Source organism: Cervus elaphus, chromosome 31 (assembly GCF_910594005.1).
Source record: "Cervus elaphus chromosome 31, mCerEla1.1, whole genome shotgun sequence".
Lineage (NCBI taxonomy): Eukaryota > Metazoa > Chordata > Mammalia > Artiodactyla > Cervidae > Cervus > Cervus elaphus.
Window position 1 is genome coordinate 45,406,410 of NC_057845.1, and position 17,114 is coordinate 45,423,523.

The 17,114-nt window shown below is 39.2% G+C and overlaps 1 protein-coding gene across 1 annotated transcript in view; it reads left to right on the forward strand.

Moving 5' to 3' along the window:
• Window positions 1-17,114, forward strand: part of ZPLD1 (zona pellucida like domain containing 1) — a 405,680-nt gene that overhangs the window by 114,062 nt on the left and 274,504 nt on the right. The window contains exon 3 of the mRNA XM_043892989.1: window positions 9,564-9,654. The gene's annotated coding sequence lies outside the window, so the exon portion shown is untranslated. The remainder of the gene's footprint in view (window positions 1-9,563; window positions 9,655-17,114) is intronic.

A 17,114-nucleotide genomic window follows, 5' to 3' on the forward strand; every position in this document is an offset into this window, starting at 1 on the left:
ATATCGTATTCTAATGCATATATACAGAATCTAGAATAATGGTACTGGAGAATTTATTTGCAGGGCAGCAATGGACAAACAGACGTAGAGAATAGAGTTATGGACATGGGGAGAGCAGAGGAGAGGGTGAGATGTATGGAAGGAGTAACATGGAAACTTACATTACCATATGTAAATAAATAGCCAATGAGAACTTGCTGTTTGTCTCAGGAAACTCAAACAGAGGCTCTGTATCGATCTAGAGGGGTGGGATGGGGAGGGAGATGGGAGAGAGGTTCAAAAGGGAGGGGATGTATGTATGCCTATGGCTGATTCATGTTGAGGTTTGACAGAAAACAACACAATTCTGTAAAGCAATCATCCTTCAGTAAAAAATAAATTAAAAAAACGAAAGTAAAATACTTAGCTCTGCCATCTACTAGATAAATATATTTTTTAGAAAAGTAATATATGTATATGTACATGCTTATTATATGTATGTACTCATATATTTTAATCTTGAGCCTATCACTTTGCTTTTCTATACTTTATCAACTATAAAATGGGGAAACAAATGTCCTACCACACCCAGAGTTTTATGAAATTAAAAATGCATCTGCTAGTTTGATATTTAAAGTAGTCATGGGAAACATCCATTCCAGAGAAAATAGCCTCAACTCTTTGTTATAAATTCTGTTCAGTAAAAAATGTAAGTAATGTCTGCCAGTAAAACCCAAAGGTCATGGCTTGAAGGCACTGTTGGAGATTATCAAGTTATGCATTTAATCTAGCAATCTAGTAAATTGCAATAAATTTAATGATAATTAAAAAAAGCAAGTCAGTCAGAGCACTTTACTCAAGACCCTATAGTAATTTCAGTTCAGCCAGAGTAAAATCAGGATCTTTCCAATGGCCTCAGGAGTCCCTAGGACTTTTTTCTGCCCAACTTTATTACATTACTGACCTTAGACATTGCTCCAACCATCTTGGCCTCCTAGATGATTCCCCCTTAAACTAAGTACATTTATACTTTAGGTACATATACTTTTCACTGGCTCTTCCCTTTGCCTGGAATTTCCTTCCAAATGAGTACCTTACCTTCTTAAAGTCCTTGCTCAAATCTTACTTTCATAATGAGGCCAGTTGGACTACTGGGTTTAAAAATTGCAATGTCCTCAGCACTCGGGTCACTCTCCCACCCTGTTCTTTTTTTTTTTTAACCCCCATGGAACTCGTCACCTCTTAACATTCTGCATGATTTATTTTTTGTCTGTTTGTTATCTATCCAAATAGTACATGAGTTCCATGAGGGTGGACTTTTATGTCTCCAGTAAAAAGAAATGTTCCTGGAACATAACCGTTACTCAGTGATGATGACTAAAAGAAAAATGTGAAAGTTGGCACATAATCCTGGAATAATGTCTCATAACTCAGAGAAAAGGAAGGTCTTCAGATATCTTGGGTGCAAAAGTATATTCTCTCAGGATGGGGAGATTTCACTCCTCAAATAGGTGAAGTGAATCATTGCTATAAGTGGTGAAGTAAGTGACAGAACTTGGAGTCTCCGGCCTGCACTAGCTCCTGCAGCAACTCTGGGTACCTGCAGATCTCAGTTGAGCCGCTTAGTCCGTGGTCTAGCCAAGGACTTAGCCAGAAGCATCTGCCCACCTTGTGCCTGGGACCTTGGTAAGAATGAAAATTTCCCTTCCATGAGGGTGGGGCCTATGAATCTTCATTTTAATTTAGCATCTTTGTAATTATCTTAAACAAGAGCCACAATTAAAGGGAAAAGTGGCCCAATTCATGTATGCATCAAGGGCATTAGTTTTCACAGGAAATTCATGTCCAGTCAGGGTTTTAAAGACATGTTTCATTGTTGCTCCATTTGCACAAGGAGGTGGAATAGGCTTCCTTGGCAGTGGGGAATGTTGAGGGACCGACTGCTTAATTCTTTTGATCTTGAAATAAAAAGAGTAATTTACCATAAAAGCAAGTTTATTCAGCAATATCAGAGGATTGCAATTCGGGACACGCAAATTATGGTGACCACGGGCAAGTCCAAAGAATAGAAGAGAAGGACTCACTTTTATAGAGGAAAAAAGGAAGTTGGGAAGAATTGTTTCAAGGAACCCAAGGTGGTAAATGTCTCTCCATGGCTGAACTGTTGCTGGGAAGGAGAAATTCTTTCTTCTTCAGGCACCTTCCTTTTCAGGGATCTGAGTAGTTAGTGAAAGCTCCTCATTTATGACTCTATTTTAAATGTTTCCTTTATTTATTTTTGTAACTCCCAGTTTCTAGGAGGCTGTCTTCAAACTGTTTAAGACAGATGGATTTCAAAAAGCAATTAATTCTCAACATGAATTCCTTCCTGGGCATTCCATGGCTAAGTTTCTGCATCTTGTCAAAAGAATTTCTGAGGAAAAATGGAGCGATTTAGAACAGATGGCTCAGTGACAGGAGTTATTTTGGCCACGAGAAGTATCTTTCAACCCTGATTCTGAGCCAGTCAGGCACATTGCTTTTCTGAGAACACCCAAGTTTTTTTTATGCCTTCTTGTTGCACTTCCTGCCACCTCCATATCCAACTTCTTATCCTGGGCCAATGTCTCAGTTAACTGGCAAAGTTATGTGAGACATTTCCTGCTCTACACTCAAATTGTGTCTTTTGTGTCTGTCTGGCTTTGCTATCTTTTTTCCCCATCTTTATTTTAAAGAAAAAAAAGGTCATGCAAATATTGTGGAACTATAATCTAACCTGCAGCATTTTACTTTCTTTAATAGGATCCTAGAAGAACTCATTAACTCAGTTGCAACATCCATGACCTTTTTCTCATTGTGGGTCTTCTATTTCTTCTCTCCTCTTCCCCTCATTCTGTTTATTCTCATCTCTTTCTTCCTCCTTTGCACTTTCTTGGGTAGCTAACTTTTTATTTCCAATGTTCTCTCTTGATTTGGACCTTCTTTTCTCTTGAGCACTTTAGACTCATAGGATGTTGGAAGCAGCAGGTCCTTAGAGATCACCTGCTTCAAGACTCATCTTTAAGGTAAAGATGCTGAAGCCCAGGCAGGTAACAAGGTTTGCCCAGAGTCCACAGACTTCACAGACCAGGAGCCCTGGCCTCTGATCCCCAGGTCAGTCCCCTCCACAGTGGGCTTTCTTTCCTTCTATTTCTGTAACGTAGACCTTTCAGTTGCCAGCTCAGGAGCCACATTTAACCCGTGGGCAACTTTTGTTTGGCCTGAATATAAGTAAAAGGAAATCATTTGTCATAATTTAAAAATGGAGGATTTCAGAAAAGATCTGGAGGCGGACAGACCATGATTCCTGGAGCTGAGAGCCCCACTTCAAATCCCAGTTAGACTTCTTACTAAGTGGGCATGGAAGAATTAGAGGAATATAGAGGAATAAATGGCAACATGTGTAAAGTGCACACAACAGTGTCTGGTACTTGGCAAGTGCTGCATGTGTCTGTCGTCATCTGCCTCTTATTTTTACGGTCACGCTGTTGTGAAGCTTGCTTAGAACCAAGCAGCTTATCCCATTTGTCTACCCTTCCTGTCCTCTGTGGGCAGCTCCCTCACACACCTGCGTGTCTTCCAAGCACCAGATCTCTGACTCTTGAGTTTTCCATCAGAAGTTTTAAGAGTAGTGAAGTTTTACAAGCTCACTCTTATCTAGAGGGACAGTCTGTCTGGAGTTTTTTTTTAAAGTATGAAATAACAATATTAAAGAAGGAGAAATGCAGTTGTGTTACTTCAGATATGTAGAATAGTGCTGCGATCAGGGCTTGCTGAGCTGGGCTTTTGATGCTCGGGTGGTGTGTTTCAAACTGCAGAGGTGGACTCATTAGTGGAAAGGGAAACCAGTTGAGGAAGGTGTGACTAGAATTTTAAAAATGGAATAAAGTAGATGTGTTTCATTTTGTTCTACATTATCAGGATGAAAAGTGTTTTATGGAATCGTTTTCAATTGCATATTTATGTGTGTATTGGGATAGGATGAAACATGCATTTCTTACTGTGAGGCTTCATCTAGAAGTTATACAAGCTTTCTAATTTTTAGATAATCTTGTATTTTAAAAAGATTAAAATAAAAATCTTGTATTTTAATAAATTTTAAATATATTTAATTTATAATTTAAAATATATTTAAGATTGAAATAAAATCTTGTATTTTAGTAATTATGAGATAATCTTGTATTTTAATAATTAGATAGGAATGATTCTTGGTTGGCAGTACTAATGTATTTAATAGGATACAACTAAATTCCTCTCTTTTCAGAAGACTTGTCTTTATATTATTTATTTGCTTAACAAACCACTTTGTCACACGTTCAGGGAAAATTCCATTAGCAAAGGATTGTGTAAGAGGCTTGTCATCCAGCAGATTTGTGGAGGTGTTCTAATCATAACATATTCTCAAAAATAATAATAACCTTGAATAATAAATCTTTTTTCTGGTTCTTATCCATGAACACGAGGAAGGTTTGAGACTATGCATAGCTTATACTGTCAGTATAGAGGAGAGGATTTAGCTGTTAACAATTCTTTATTCTTCTACCCTGTGCAGTTTCCTCATGCCATTTTAATCAGTGCTCACCAAGGCCGATATTCTGGCTACCTGGCAACAGACACTTTAAACATATTCTTTGAGCTGAACTTTCAAGACATCCTCTATTCTTCTTTGTGGCTCCAAGGCTTGATTTCACTTTTATAAACACAAGGAAAGAGGTCCTCAAGAACTGTTCAAGGTTGAACATGAGGCTACTTTAAACTTTCACACTCCAACTTGAATTCCTGGAGGTAGTTTATCCGAAAAAGTAGCTAACTATCCCCACAAATGTATACTTATTTCATGGAGATGTACTACCATACTGATACATTATATGCATTATAAAACACATACAAGAGTAGGAGTAAAAAGGATAAGATGAAATAAATCAACTTTCAAATAGTGTTTAAATGATAAAAAAAATCTTGCCAATAGTAATATTTATTATATTTAATATCTTTGTTATTTTAAAACAATGTGATATTGAGAATCGAAGTTCTAGTTTTAAGTATAGTTCATTTCAGCACTTAGTTTTAGTGGCATAATGTTATAGGTGGAAAAGATACCTCACATTGATATACAGGCCCTAATGAAGAAATATGTCATTAGCTGCTATTGCTTTATGTGATAAGTTTTAATCTCAATGCATCAATTATGCTAAAGTTTTATTAAAATTCAGCTTGTAATATCTATCTTCCCTTATGACAATCAGTTACTGTTTTAAAATTCATCAAAATGGATTCAATACATACTGAAGTATTTCATTTGGAAGATTTTTATTTGGGTTAAATAATTCTGTTCCTATATTTTAAAGTGTGCAGATATGAAAGTTATAGGTGATATACATCATTTATAGCAACACAAACCCATAATGCTGAAAATATTCCTTAGTATTTACTTTAAGAATCTTTTTTCTATAATTTTTATTGAAAATCAGCTACTGCCTTACTCAGACAGGTTTTGTTTGCTTATTCATTTTAAAAATTAATCATTAAGAAAAAGTCAGCAAATTTGGATCCGTTGTGTTTGTGGAAGAAAAAATGGATATCTTATCAGTAAGTTTGATACCTTTTTAATACTTTGCCATGAAATAATCAGGAATCTTAAGCACTGTAAAAGATTTTCATCGTTACTCTCCATCTCATTACAAAGTATTGCAGATATCTTGTTTTTATAAAATCAGTTGCATTAATGACATTGTGTAGTACTTTGTGCACTTCCGTTTCACTTTCTTTGCTGTAATTGCTTGTCTTTTAATGATCGAGTACATAAATTTCATTTGATTTGCTCTCTCTAAAACTTACTCCAATAATTTAAATTGTCATTATTTTTACTACATTCAAAGCTTTCAATCCATCAAGAGTTAGCTTAAATGATTTTCATTCATACATCAGAGAGGTAATTTACTAAGTAGAATAAATCTTTGCATATCTTTTTAGTTTAGTTGTTCACAAAGAAATTAGTGCTACATAAATGTTGTTATTGGAAAAAAAACTAGAGTATATAAGTATAGACATGTGAAAAATATATATTTTCATCTAATTATATAGTAAACCTCCCATACTGGTTCATACTTATTTCTTTAAATATGCAATATGTTTATATTTTCCAATAGTATTTTCTGACAAAAAATATATTTTAATTTGTAGCCATAATATTTCTTGTATTTTTATTGTAGGAAGGACAATCTTTACTAATGGTACATAGCTTTTCTTTTTGTGCTTAAGTCGGGAATTTAGTGTGTATTACATATTTAGTGAAATATTATGAAGGCCTGGGTTAAGTATCGCATGGTATTTTGAACCACTACTAAAAAAACTTTGACATTTGTAATCATGTTTCACATTAGTGTGTGTCTTAGTAATTATGATGGCTTTCAAACTATCATTAATGTTTCAAGGTACAGTATCTACTTATGGCAAAATAAATCTTTAATGATGGTGAATATAAATGTATATTTCACAGACTCTTCTTGATAATTTGAGTTATTTGGGGCAAATTCTTGTTAGGTTAAATCGGTGACAACTTACTTGGAGTAAAAGTAAAAAGTCAGACATTGTCTTATTGCCTTAAATTACTTGAGGCAAATGGGCTTCCCAGGTGGCACAGTGGTAAAGAATCTGCCTGCCAATGCAGGAGATGCAAAAGATGTGGGTTTGATCCCTGGGTTTGGAAGATCCCCTGGCAACCCCCTCCAGTATTCTAGCCTGGAAAATTTGAGGCAAGCCATTCAAAATTTTTTCCATTACTTTATTATGGAATTTTGCAAATGAATAAAAAATAAAAGAGTATAATGAACCTGATGTGCCTTTCACTTAGTTTTAGTAATTATCACTGCATGGTATATCTTATTTCCCCTATATATATCTTCCTACTCACCTCACCTCAAATTATTGTAAATCAGTTCTCAGACAATGTATCCTTTGACTTGTGTATATTTCAGTATATACTTCCAAAAATGATTATAATGTTGAACACATTAAAATTAATGATACTTTAAAATGTTATTGAATATTTAGTGTTCACATTTCTGCTATTGTTTTATAACTTCATTTTTATTTTTGAGATTAAAGTAATATGTTGAGGATACATTTGGGGAGTAGATGCTGCAGTCCTTTCTGTTTGACTGATTTAATGTGGGAGAAAAGAGAGAGTTTGAAGGTAAACATTTTCTGGGTGAGGGAGGGTATTGTATGCTGACATGAGGAGAAATGTAGAGGTGGTGAGTGAGAAAATGAAGACCTCAGTCTAAGATGTGTGGAGATAACAAGTTGACATGTGGATGAATAAACCCAGAACTCATAAAGGAGGCATGACTGAGATATAGAAATTTGGGAATATATGTGGCAGAGATAATATTTAAAACCATGAGAATAAGAGGCAAAACAAGATAAGACTGTAGCATAAGAGAGCTCAGAACTAGGATTGGCCAATTCTAACTCCTTAAAGAGAATGAGAAGGTCTATGCAGAAAAATCAAGGGTGTGTGCAGAGGAAACACTGAGAGAGATGGTTCCGGAAAGCAATAGGGGTCAACAGTGTTGGGTGCTGCAGGGATGTTTTATGAAATGAGAATGAAAAGTCCCTCAGTTATTCTGAGACCCTGGGGCTCCACTTGCATAATTTCTACTGCTGAGAATTTATTATCACCTAACATACCTGAGTCTCAATTTAACCATCTGAAATATGGTGCTTATGAAAGATGGTGTTGGATGGTCGGGGTAAGGGGTGTTGGTCAGGAAGTGCTAGGCATTTCATCCAGCACTGTAAGTGGGTTAGTGTGAGGAAAAGGTGATATAAACAATTTTCTCTGTGTGTCTTTAGCTGCCAAGTCGTGTCTAATTCCTTTGGGACCCTGTGGACTATAGCCCACCATGCTCCTCTGTCCATGGGATTTCCCAAACAAGAAAGCTGGAGTGGGTTGCCATTTCCTTCTCCAGGGGGTCTTCCCAACTGAGGGATCAAACCCTCATTTCCTGCATTGCAAGTGGATTCTTTACTAATGAGCCACTGGGTTCTACCAACTCTATAAATCTGTGAGGTGTGAGAACATTGTACCTTATGGGACAGACAAAGGGATTTTCTGAGTCACTCTGTAAATTACTAGGTAAATATAAAGTGACATTTCTGTTTCTGAGACAATAAATGTCAAAGAGAATTTTTTCTGTGCACTGGTTGTGGCAGATTTAAGGCAGATGCAACCATGATGTTGATTTCACACAGAAGAATCTGGAGACAAGATTGTCAAGGCTGTGATCCCAAGTGTTACTGTGTCAGCATCTGAGGAGTTTCGAGGTCCCTAAGGCTTTAAGATTTGTTTACCTCTAGTGTTACTAAGTTATGGCCACTAGGAAACTCTGTCTTATCTTCATATCACAGAGCTATCTAGAAATAATGAATCCTCTGAAACCCCCATTTGCAGTTCAGGACCTGTATTTCCATCCCTTAGTGGGACTCTCAGAACCTCCCCCCATCCCTGTCATTTATTGTCAAATAGAGGCGGTGGAGGAAAGAGGAGGATGATCCCCATTCTGCGGGTCCTTGCCCTGGAGATGGTGCTGAGGCTCCAGCTGCGTTTTGGCACCTTGTGCAGGAAGAAATCAAATCCTCAAGCAGTGATCCCACGCGTTAGGGCAGTGAACCCAGGGTGCTTGGGATCAGGAACTCAGTTAGTGGGTTTCTCATGTGCAGGAACCTGATCTTGGGTCCTCACACAAAACCTCGTATGCAGTAAATGCTCAATAAGTGCTGTTAAAAGAAGAAGAAGAATGCCTTACCCATTCAGGCTGCAGTCATTATTGGGGAGGCAAGGCCAGGCTTTGTCATTGGCCTATGATGTCAGTTCCATGGGATGATTTTGAAGTTGCTGTCAATCACCCTGTCCCCCCAGTTATTACGCTTCTGGATGATTGCAATTCTACTTTTGGAATTCCACCAATAAAAAGTCTTGCTCTCTGACAAAATGCAAATGTGCCCAGGAGAGCAAAATTTCATCACCAGATTCATATATCTTACTGAATTTGAGTTTTTTTTGATCTCTCCTGAGAGGAGAGTTTGACTAAGGATATTGAGAAGAGAGAGAGTAGGAGTGATGAAGGGACAGGGGAATGGTAGCTACAAAATATCTGAGTTTACAGACACCACATCTGTGTCTAGAGCTGGTCCTGATTGGAAACGTCACAAGGCAGCTATCCAAGGATAATGTGTATTCACGATTACTCATTTTTTCCCACTCATTCCTTTATACTTCAACAGGAATACAGGCAGTGGGTCAAGTGCCACATACACAGGCAGTCACGTATTCTTATCACAGTCACACCTAGATGCACAAAGAGGACAGGAAACATTTTTAGTCTTGCAGCCCCACTTCCTTGCAACTGATGGATTAGCACAGTAACATGAGCAAGCACTGAGCCCCGGGCTTCAGGTGACACCTTCAATTAATGACATTCAGGCATGCAAAGAAAGATAAGCATTCTGGTACCAGGCAATTACAAAATTACAGACTAATGAATGCAATTTTGTTTTCACAGATTTTCCCATTTTACTCTATAACACTGGGATCGACATTCATTAGCTCAGAAGGATCTAGGTTCAGGCGTGCCGGCACGGCATCAATATAAGGTAAGCTTCTGCATTTGCTAAATGTGTATGCCAGATTAGATGGAATTACCAAGCTTAATCTGACCTCTAGTGGCATTTGGTAATAATGAGCACACTTGGAGTATACCTAGAAGCTTTGCTGTGGGAGTCCTGCCATGTTTTGTTTTAAACTGGAAGAAACCTTAGAGATGATCTGCTTGGCAAGCGTCCCACCCACGGCTCCATTCTGCAGGTGAGGAAACTGAGGTCTGGAAACGTTGAGTGATTTGACTGAAAGGTTGAAGAGCTAACTGATGGTAAAGATACTAATGATAGAATCCAGGCTTTTATATTTGCATGCAAATATGACACTGTCATCAAAGAAAAATCAATATGAAAATATGTTTAATTGTTGATAAGGATAAGCTGAGATACATAAACTTAATGGCTTTCTGAATACTGTGAGTCAAAATCATCAAGGCACTTTCAGCTCAATATCTGAATATTTTAGTTGAAAGCATGTGGAAACTCAGTCAGAATTACTGACTGCAGTTGAAACATTCTCTTTTTTTACGTTTGATACATTGATTCTAATAATATTTGTTTTTTTAAATTAATTAATTTATTTTAATTGGAGGCTAATTACTTTACAATATTGTAGTGGTTTTGCCATACACTGACATGAGTCAGCCATGGGTGTACATGTGTTCCCCATCCTGAACCCCCCTCCCACCTCCCTCCCCATCCCATCCCTCAGGGTCATCCCAGTGCGCCAGCCCTGAGCACTTGTCTCATGCATTGAACCTGGACTGGTGATCTGTTTTAAATATGATAATATACATGTTTCAACGCTGTTCTCTCAAATCCTCCCACCCTCGCCTTCTCCCAGAGTCCAAAAGACTATTCTATATATCTGTGTCTCTTTTGCTGTCTCGCATATAGGGTCATTGTTACCATCTTTCTAAATTCCATACATATGTGTTAATATACTGTATTGGTGTTTTTCTTTCTGACTTACTTCACTCTGTATAATAGGCTCCAGTTTCATCCACCTCATTAGGACTGATTCAAATGAATTCTTTTTAACGGCTGAGTAATATTCCATGGTGTATATGTACCACAGCTTCCTTATCCATTCGTCTGCTGATGGGCATCTAGGTTGCTTCCATGTCCTGGCTATTATAAACAGTGCTGCGATGAACATTGGGGTGCACGTGTCTCTTTCAGATCTGGTTTCCTCAGTGTGTATGCCCAGAAGTGGGATTGCTGGGTCATATGGCAGTTCTATTTCCAGTTTTTTAAGGAATCTCCACACTGTTCTCCATAGTGGCTGTACTAGTTTGCATTCCCACCAACAGTGTAAGAGGGTTCCCTTTTCTCCACACCCTCTCCAGCATTTATTGTTTGTAGACTTTTGGATAGCAGCCATTCTGACTGGCGTGTAATGGTACCTCATTGTGGTTTTGATTTGCATTTCTCTGATAATGGGTGAGAAACATTCTTTTTTAAAAATATATATATTTATTTGGCTGCCTCGGGTCTTAGTTGTGGCACTCAGGATCCTTGTTGCCTCAAGTGGGATCTTTCACCGCAGTGAATAAACTTTCTAGTTGTGGCCCGCATCAGCTTAAGTTGTTCAGTGGCATGTGAGATCTTAGTCCCTGGCCAGGGATCAAACCCGTGTCCCTTGCATTGCAAAGCGGATTCTTAATCACTGCAGCATCAGGAAGCCTATTCCTCATGGTGAATTTCTGTTTTTTTTTTCTCTCTGAATCTACTCTTTAGAACTATCATGACAATAACTAATACATGGGATAGTTGTGATGATTTAATTAGAGGAACATTTGGTCATGTGATTCAGTACTCAGTTCCAGATTTGGGGAGTGTTCAAATTGGGACAAGATATGAGTCTCTGAGTACTTATTTCCAGGCTTCAGTAAAACTGCAGGCAGTGTGAAGTAGGGAAAAAGAATGCAGGTTTCAAGTCTGAGCAGACCTGGGTGGAATTCTGGCTCGTCTCTGCATTAATTTCTATTGCTGCTGTAACACATCATCACAAACTGAATGGCTGAAACAGTACCGATGTATTCTGTGTCTCTGGAGGTTAGAGTCCCAGGGTGAGTCTCATGGAGCAGCAAGGTGTGAGCGGGGCTGGCTGCTTCTGGAAGCTTCAAGGGAGGATTTGTTTCTCACCTCTTCTCCTTCTGGGGGCTGTTGGCTTCCCTCGGCTGCTGCCTACATAGCACCCCACTCTCCGTTTCCGTGGTTGGTCGTATCACCTTCCTTTTAGTAGCCACATTTCCCTCTTATAAAGACACATGTGATTGCACTTAGAGGACACCCAGATAATCTAGGATAATCTTCCCAACTCAAGATTCTTAATTTAATCATACCTGCAATGTCCCTTTTGCCTTATCACCCTCACAGGTTTTTGGGATTAGGGCATGGGCATCTTTTGGAACCATTATTCACCTGCCACAATCTCTTACCAGCTGTGTGATCTTGGTCTTATCATCTTGACCTCCTTCTTATAATTGGTTGTGAGGGTTAAAATAGAGGATGGATGATGTATCTAGCAGGCTGCCTGGTACTCAATAGACGCTCAGCAATATTCCCTATTTGTACCTTCATTTAATCAATAAATAAAATTTCTAACAGTATATTATGCACATAAAAGAGGAGATGAATTCAGTGTAGCCCAAGATCTGATTCTGGAAGTGAGATTACCATCACTAATAGTGGGCATCACCAATCCTCAAAATGTAGTGTTTCTCAGTCCAGCATTTCCAATGTGATGGGCTCCTCTCTCCAGCCTCCTGAATTATGCATTTTACATTCTGATTTTGGAAACTTGGCTACTTTCTTCATCTCATTGCCAGGCTCCTAGTTTGTATAGATAAAAACTTCATCACTGGTAAACAAATTAACTGTATTTTAAAATGATTATGTCCTGTGGCCATCAATTACATAATTCTAGCAGATGGCATATAAAGTGTGTGCTGAATGGAATGCTCACTATATTCAAGTTTACCCAATTTTACAGTTTCTACTCAGCCATGGGCTTGGTCTACCTGAGAGACACATGTAAAAAATGTTCTATTGTATTTGGCTCTGTATGTATTGCTTTCCTCCTTTTTTTTTTTTTAAATCATTCCTCTTTGATATGACTTAAAGAAGACAGCCGTAGTAGAACTCAGTTTCCTTTATTGGAAGTGACTCATTGATAGTCATTCTGAAAGCCTTACTCTGGAACTCTTCCTTGGTGATGCCATAAATTACAGGTTATGACCGGGCCGTCACCAAGCTGAGTAGTCTTCTTGGGTAGCATCAGTCAGTCAGTCAGTTCAGTCGCTCAGTCGTGTCCGACTTTTTGCGACCCCATGAACCGCAGCACGCCAGGCCTCCCTGTACATCACCAACTCCCGGAGTTTACTCAAACTCATGTCCATTCAGTCGGTGATGCCATCCAACCATCTCATCCTCTGTCGTCCCCTTCTCCTCCTGCCCCCAATCCCTTCTAGCATCAGGGTCTTTTCCAATGAGTCAGCTCTTCGCATGAGGTGGCCAAAGTACTGGAGTTTCATAGAGATCACAATTTTAAAGTTTCATGTCTTCAAATGGGCAGACTGTCTATAGGTTTCCCAGTGATAATACCACCACTTTGTAGGATACCACATATATAGGGTTCCAGACATTTCTGTGACCCACCAGGTCCCTGAAGGCATTTCTCCAGGGCAGAAACAGACATCTGAAAAAGAAAGTGAGGAAAGAAAGGCCTTTCAAAGATTCCCCTTACCTCCTCTAGTCCAAACACTATTTCTTATCTTGAAGTCCTATGGACACTGCTGTATATGCCTCTCTTTACCCTATGACGACCCTTTCTTTTTCAGTGTTGCTTACCTGTATTTATTAGACTTGTCCACTGGTTCTGAAAATAACTGGTTTATGGCTGTAGCCGAGTCACTCAAAGTGCGTAGATCCTATACACAGGAGAGAAGTGAAATAATCAGCAAAAATACATTAACATTCTGTGATTCTATGCTTTAATGATTTTGTCAGAGGAAAATGTTAACTTTTTGCCAATAAGAAAATCCATAATAAATCTTGAGAAGGAGGAATGGGTTGGATGTGCAGGTGGAATGGCCTTGAGAGAGAGAAGAGAAAGAGCAGCTCATAGAATCTGCACTGGTGACTCTGGCCTGAAATAAATTCACTGGGGCCTATCTCCCGTTTTTGCTTTGCTCTGAGCTATTTTCCATCTTTATCAGATGGTGATTAAGAGTTCCTCAGCTCAAAAATTCTTAGATTCTCTGTTACAGCATCTCTGCTTGACTTCTATGCAAGTTAGATCCCAGAGAGCACATTCATTTGTTAGCAACAGCTTCTGTCTCTTCTGTCAGTTCTTTGTGCTGTATTTTCTTTTTGTGCTGCGCCACAGCAGAAATTCTTGGCAAGAACAAAACTTTCTAAAGGTAGAGTTTTCAATAGGAAATACTGTAAACACAAAAGCATCAGTCATCGCTAAAACAACAACTTCAGAGTGTGTAGCTCTAGCCCTAGGCTTCTAAAGATACATCAAGGTATTGGTTTTTCCATAGTTCTGTGGATACTCTGCCCCATGAGAGAGGTATTTTCCAGCCACAAAAGCCTGCACAGATTTGCAGTTACAGACTTCGGGGAAAAGACCTTGAGGATTGCAGGCTACAGGGAAGGCTGAGCTGCAGTTCACGCTTTCTCCACTAGATGGAGGTAGAGGAGCGCAGAAAAGCATCCGTGGGTGGTTTATCAGGTTGACTGCAGCAGCTCAGGGGGAAGCATATCTGCCATTAGGTAACATGACAGGTTTTATCACAGACAGAATGCATGAATCTCAGGCCTTCGAACACTGGTGGAAAATGTTGGCTTGAGGTCTTAAGATTGTTGTAAGATCTTTTGTTCAGTTCAATCACTCCGTCGTGTCTGACTCTTTGTGACCCCGTGGACTGCAGCACGCCGGCCTCCCTGTCCATCACCAACTCCCGCAGTTTACTCAGACTCATGTCCATCGATTCAGTGATGCCATCCAGCCATCTCATCCTCTGTCGTCCCCTTCTCCTCCCGCCTTCAATCTTTCCCAGCATCAGGGTCTTTTCCAATGAGTCAACTCTTCGCATGAGGTGGCCAAAATATTGGAGTTTCAGCTTCAACATCAGTCCTTCCAATGAACACACAGGACTGATTTCCTTTAGGATGGACTGGTTGGATCTCCTTGCAGTCCAAGGGACTCTCAAGAGTCTTCTCCAACACCACAGTTCAAAAGCACCAATTCTTCAGCGTTCAGCTTTCTTTATAGTCCAACTCTCACATCCATACATGACTTCTGGAAAAATGGTAGCTTTGACTAGACGGACCTTTCTTGGCAAAGTAATGTCCCTGCTTTTTAATATGCTGTCTAGGTTGGCCGTGGCTTTTCTTCCAAGGAGCAAACGTCTTTTAATTTCATGGCTGCAATCACCATCTGCAGTGATTTTGGAGCCCCCCCCTCCCCAGAAAAGTCTGTCACTGTTTCCATTGTTTCTCCATCTATTTGCCATGAAGTGATGGGACCAGATGCCATGATCTTAGTTTTCTGAATGTTGAGTTTTAAGCCACCTTTTTCACTCTCCTCTTTCGCTTTCATCAAGAGGCTCTTTAGTTCTTCTCTTTCTGCCACAAGAGTGGTGTCGTCTGCATATCTGAATTTACTGATATTTCTCCCGGCAACCTTGATTCCGGTTTGTGCTTCATCTAGCCTGGTATTTCGCATGATGTACTCTGCATATAAGTTAAATAAGCAGGTGACAACATACAGCCTTGATGTACTCCTTTCCCTATTTGGAACCAGTCTGTTGTTTCATGTCCAGTTCTAACTGTTGCTTCTTAACCTGCATACAGGTTTCTCAGGAGGCAGGTCAGGTGGTCTGGTATTGCCATTTCTTTCAGAATTTCCCACAGTTTATTGTGATCCACGCAGTCAAAGTCTTTGGCATAGTCAATAAAGGAAAAGTAAATGTTTTTCTGGAACTCTCGTGCTTTTTCGATGACCCAACACATGTTGGCAATTTGATCTCTTGTTCCCCTGCCTTTTCTAAATCTAGCTTGAACATTTGTAAATTCATGATTCACATACTGTTGAAGCCTGGCTTGGAGGATTTTGAGAATTACTTTGCTAGCGTGTGAGATGAGTGCAATTGTTCTATGAAGACCTATAAGACCATCTAGAACTAACACCCCCCAAAGATGTCCTTTTCATCATAGGGGACTGGAATGCAAAAGTAAGAAGTAAAGAGATACATGGAGGAACAGGCAAATTTGGCCTTGGAGTATAAAATGAAGCAGGGAAAAGGCTAACAGAGTTTTGCCAAGAGAACACACTGGTCATAGCAAACACCCTCTTCCAACAACACAAGAGAAGACTCTACACATGGACATCACCAGATGGTCAACACCAAAATCAGATTGATTATATTCTTTGCAGCCAAAGATGGAGAAGCTCTATACAGTCAGCAAAAACAAGACTGGGAGCTGACTGTGGCTCAGATCATGAACTCCTTATTGCCAAATTCAGACTTAAATTGAAGGAAGTAGGGAAAACCACCAGACCATTCAGGTATGACCTAAATCAAATCCCTAACGATTATACAGTGGAAGTGACAAATAGATTCAAGGGATTAGATCTGATAGACAGAGTGCCTAGGAACTATGAATGAGGTTTGTGACACTGTACAGGGGGCAGGGCTCAAGACCATCCCCAAGAAAAAGCAATGCAAAAAGGTAAAATGATTGAGGAGGCCTTACAAATAGCTGTGAAAAGAAAAGTGAAAGGCAAAGGAGAAAAGGAAAGATAAACCCATCTGAATGCAGAGTTCCAAAGAATAGCAAGGAGAGATAAGAAAGCCTTCTTCAGTGATCAATGCAAAAAAAAAATAGAGGAAAACAATAGAATAGGAAAGCCTAGAGATCTCTTCAAGGAAACTAGAGATACCAAGGGAACATTTCATGCAAACATGGGCACAATAAAGGATAGAAATGGTATGGACCTAACAGAAGCAGAAGATATTAAGAAGAGGTGGCAGGAATACACAGAAGAACTATACAAAAAAGATCTTCACGACCCAGATAATCACAATGGTGTGATCACTCACCTAGAGCCAGACATCCTGGAATGTGAAGTCAAGTGGGCCTTAGGAAGCATCACTAAGTACAAAGCTAGTGGAGGTGATGGAAATCCAGTTGAGCTATTTCAAATCCTAAAAGATGATGCTGTGAAAGTGCTGCACTCAATATGTCAGCAAATTTGGAAACTCAGCAGTGGCCACAGGACTGGAAAAGGTCAGTTTTCATTCCAATCCCAAAGAAAGGCAATGCCAAAGAATGTTCTAACTACTGCACAATTGCACTCATCTCACACACTAGCAAAGATCTTTGATTTTATGCAAAAATTATATTCCTCTGTCATCCTCAAATAGCAGTCCCTCCCTTTG